This window comes from Triticum dicoccoides, chromosome 7A (genome assembly GCF_002162155.2).
Source record: "Triticum dicoccoides isolate Atlit2015 ecotype Zavitan chromosome 7A, WEW_v2.0, whole genome shotgun sequence".
Classification (NCBI taxonomy): domain Eukaryota; kingdom Viridiplantae; phylum Streptophyta; class Magnoliopsida; order Poales; family Poaceae; genus Triticum; species Triticum dicoccoides.
In genome coordinates, this window is record NC_041392.1 from 681,835,342 (window position 1) to 681,840,153 (window position 4,812).

The 4,812-nt window shown below is 40.9% G+C and overlaps 1 protein-coding gene across 7 annotated transcripts in view; it reads left to right on the top strand.

Moving 5' to 3' along the window:
• The window catches only part of LOC119331325 (F-box protein At5g07610-like), an 8,310-nt gene extending 3,999 nt beyond the window's left edge, over positions 1 to 4,311 (top strand). Inside the window, exons 3-4 of one of the 7 annotated variants that reach the window (XR_005160451.1) lie at positions 1,694 to 2,645; positions 2,728 to 4,311. The gene's annotated coding sequence lies outside the window, so the exon portion shown is untranslated. Of the gene's footprint in view, positions 1 to 1,693 lie in introns of all 7 variants that reach the window. The other 6 variants (XR_005160453.1, XR_005160452.1, XR_005160454.1 and 3 more) reach the window with 6 other exon arrangements.
• The last annotated feature ends 501 nt before the right edge of the window (positions 4,312 to 4,812 follow it).

Consider the following 4,812-nt stretch of genomic DNA (forward strand, 5'->3'; position numbering starts at 1 on the left):
GACTCAAAAAGAAGCAACAGGAGGATATAAACACAATGAACACACCCCACCTCTGTATGACTAGGATGCACACAACCAGCAATACACACACACACACAACACACACACAAAGAATCGGGCTGACAAAGAGCAAAGTTATACAAGAACGTAGCTATGCCTAGGCGGAGGGGAAAAAGCTCGAAGCTATCAAAACAATGATTGACGAACTAAAGCAACAACCATCAACACCAGCCATCTTTTGGACAACACAAGGACAATTGTAAACGTTTTCCAGCAGCAACACCTCCAAGAAGGGAACAGCAATCATAGGCCACATCGCTGGATTTTGACCTTCGAAGTCCACGTCCTAGGTTTTCACCCTGAAGATCAAGTCCAAGCAACTTTGAGCAATGCATTCAACAAATAATCGACCCAAAAACACTGCCATTGCCTGGTATAGCCCACTAGGGTCAGACCTGGGTTTTCACGTCGAAACTTGAGATTACGTACTCGAGAAGCACCACCAAATTGAAGTCATCCTATGTCGTCGCCGCCACTTTCCACGATCCTAGTAGCTACATGCGTGCACCATCTTAACGTGAGAAGCCACACAAGTGATGACCATGCCCGCACAAGCAGGTAGTCAAACCATGACAAGAGTTGGTTACCACCAAAGGCTCTGAACAACGAAGGTCGTTTCATACATACAACGAAGATTGATGAGGGACAAAGGTCACCGACACTGCCAAACTTCCAATTCGGGACACTCCGACAGCCCTGCACCTTCCTCATGAGTGACGGTCGATGGCAGATCTACATAGCACAAATTAATTAGCTAGAGCTATAATAACGTTTACATCACATTTGTCATAGCCTCACATCAGCTATCATATAAACATTTTTTAGTTGTTAGCTGGCCCAGGTCAAGCAATTGGTACAGTTAGAACATTCATAGTGAAAACTTACTTTTCCGTCATCAGCACATGACGTACCTCCGGAAAGTGTTGTTATCTTCTCGTTTCTCTGAGTAGGCCGATGAATTCATCTGCAACACACATAGTCCATGGTTATGAATAGGCCGACATTAAAGAAGAAAAGAACAAAAGAAGCACATGGGGAAACCCTATTAGTTGACAAAATTATTCTAGTCTATTTCACTACTTTGTAGATGTTGAATTGTGGCCTTGAAAGGTAGGGTTTGGATGGCTGGAGATGCTTAAAAGATTTAAAAAAGAGTGAGTTGTGCATTTAGTGGATTCGCAGCTGCTGTTCTATGGAATGCTCAGTGGGATGTGTGAATTTTTGGTTAGATACCGCCAGGTTGAATAGCGCGTCGAATGTTTTCCATCTACTAATTTTGTCCTAATAATTATGCAGGCTTGTCTTGTGTATGTTATGGTCGAGCTTGTGCTTGGATTATAAATATGTCATTTTTTGCTCTGAAAGTAAAGATACTTTGATTTAATTTGTGCCCATAATACATAGTATTTTAACGATAAGATGTATGACACATGCTGCAGATTTTGAATGAATGTTCCGTTGCAACCATTCTTGGCCTCAATTGTTCTTAAGTTGTTTTATTGTTCCACCAATTTTGTTTGTGCAAAATCTATCAGCCAAAAATTTGCTTCCGTTTTTTTGAACCATTGGCTCCTATAATGTTTGTTTACATAAAACGATTTTGACTCGTGTGCAATTCACTTGCATTTTACAGGTCTACAGTTATTTTGTAGGCACAGACGAGTACTGCATTGAGGAACCAGCAAAGAAAAAAAGCACATATGTACAAATTCGAGGTAGGCTTATCATTTTCTTCTTCCAATCCATTTATCTTGAGATCATTTCGCACAAAAGGCATACATGAAGACAGTCGTGGAACAAATAATATCTATTTACTTTTGCCCATAAAATCCATATACAACGGCTATAATACCTGCTGTCTGCAGTACAGTTTATCCTGTGCCAAAGCTTGTTAGGTGATTTCGATTTACTATGTAAGTTTTTTTTTTTTTGGTTTCTTTCCTTGAGGTCAGTGCTTATTGCACACTTTTATGTCATGTCTCAAAGAAAGGTGTGGAAACATGCATTTTTTGGACATGATATTCCTGTCAAATGCTTCCTATAGACTATGCATCATGCTTAGATGATTCTTCTGTTCAGTACCAGAAGAGCACAAGTAGATCGAGTTGTTGCATGCTTGAACCAGCCACACCAAGCCTGAGTTCAGTCAAACCATCAAGAGGTACCAAAATGAATCCGTGCATGATTAAAATTAGTATTGAAAGGTCTTTAATCTGCCAATAAATGGTTTCCTTATTTATACCTCCAAACATGGGTCCACAGCCTAATGAAATTGCAGTTTCTACATGCAAAGAGGAATATTCCACTGTATAAATGGTTCTAGAACTATTAGCTGTAATGCATTATAAGGTACAACCTTAGTTTTAAACATTTTGCATACTAACAGATATGTATTGCAATTTTAATTTGCGTCCCTGCAGCAATTTTACTATTCTTTGTCTTTTACTATGCGGATCCGCGGCACCGTGAGAGAGGTAACGCCGGCCGGCGCTTCACCACTGGCTATTGTTTGGCGGCGGCAAGGAGAAGGGCGCCGAGGATGTGCTGCTCTGTGCACGGCCGTCGAAGTACAACATCGCTATGATGTTTGTGGTTTCTCTATTTTTCCTCCTATTGCCTGTTCCCAGTTTTACAAACTGTTAAGTTGGTGCTTGATTTCGCTTTCAGATTTTTCTGTGGCTTTCTCCATTAGCATGTTTCTCCTCAACGACCATATTAATCTGGCTGGCGTTTGCACATGTGATTTTGGTTGAGGTATGTGCAAGGTCATCCCTCTCTAGACTGTAATTTGTCTGTAGGTTTTTGGTAGATTTTACTTATCGGGGGCTAAGGCAGTGGTGATGCCGCAGGTTGACCGTTTGTGTACTACGAGAGGTGCCACAATTATTTTCATTCTGGCTCATGTAGTTCAAATCAGTTTTCATATTGAAAGAAATTTAAGCTATATATGCATGGTATTTGGTAATACTTTAACTGCAGCTTAGGATACAAACGCAATTACATTAATCAGTTGTTAAACAGGCTACTGGCATGCTGCCTCTTCCTCTTTATTTATTTATTTTTTTGCGAAAAATGCTGCCTCTTCCTCTGATGCAATGAACACGAGGGAAGTCGCCAACGCATTCCGGCTCTTCCGGTGAGGTGTCTACTATAAGCTTGTGTTTTGATCCAGCCGTGTCCCTCTATTTCCATGTGTTTTTGTTGCCGGCTGTGGAGGTGGAGGACCAACATGACTTCTGTCTTACCGGAGTGCATGTCTATTCATCTGAAGCCGGGAGTTGGATTCATAAGGAGAAGAGATGGAGCGGCAATATTGAAGTCACTACTGATCGCCTTGATCGGTCAACTATCTATCTTAATGGTTATCTGCATTTCTGCGTCACTGTTGATGGTTCTGACCGTTGTGGACAAGGAGGAGGGGGAGCAAGGACTAACTTTCGTGTTCCTGATGGTTTGGATGTTGGTTTTATTCAGCAGTCAGAGGGCTGCCTGCATTATGCTGGTTTTGACACAGATGGCAATGATGATGATGTTGTTCAACTGCTAGTTTATGTTCTTAAAGACTATGACAGCAAAGAATGGATACTGAAGCATAGCGTTGAAACTTCGCATGTGTTTGGAGGGCGACACATAGAAGACCTTGATGAGGAATTTAATTGGATTGCAATTCATCCGGAATGTAACTTGATCTTCTTCACTGTGGGCCAGGATATCACATTCATGTGCTATGATGATGTTGTTCAACTGCTAGTTTATGTTCTTAAAGACTATGACAGCAAAGAATGGATACTGAAGCATAGAGTTGAAACTTCGCATGTGTTTGGAGGGCGACACATAGAAGACCTTGAAGAGGAATTTAATTGGATTGCAATTCATCTGGAATTTAACTTGATCTTCTTCATTGTGGGCCAGGATATCACATTCGTGTGCTGTGATATGGATCGTCGACAAGTCAAAGTGATATGCAATCTTGAAAAAGGCAAGCTGCCATATTTTCCATATGTGCCGCTATATGAAGAGCTACAATCGTTGCACAAGTGATGTCTTATTCATGCTATGGAGCAGGGGGCATGGTATGTCTGCTTGAATTCGGTCCTCCTTCCTCTGATGTATGCGTGTTTTTAAGTTTGGAGCAATGGTGGTTCGTTTTGGGGCTGCGGCTGATTTCTCTTAGACTAGTTATTCAAAGTTTAAATGTATTTTCTGTTGGCTGTACAAGTGTTGTCTCTGTATTACCAGTGGTTCTGAACAGCAGGAGGTGGTGATACACTTTGGACGATTGCATTGTCACTTTCTTTTGGTGCTATTTCCTTGTCCTGTGTTTTAAATAGGTTGTGTTGTTAGCTGAACATCACAGCTACAATGCTGCTGTTAATAGGAAATATTGTGGATCATAATGTTCATCATGTTGTTAGACAACTTTCGACACAAAATTGCTCAGAAGACTAGGAAGTCATCTTTATCTGTGGGTCTTGTTCACATAGTAGTTTAAAAAAGTTTAAACTAAGCGATGTCAAGTACTTTCCTTGTTAGTCTTGCCTATAATGGTGCACATACACTCTACTCCAATGCGACTCTAAGGGCCAGTTCTTTTGCTAGCTTTTTTGGGCTTCCAGAATAAGCTGCCCCCTACCCAGCTTATTCTAGAAGCCCAACCAAAATTTTCTTTTTAAAAGCCTACTAGTCAAGTCTTAACTACTAGGCTTCTAAAAAAATAAGTTTGGTTCAGCTTCTAGAATAAGCTAGGTAGGG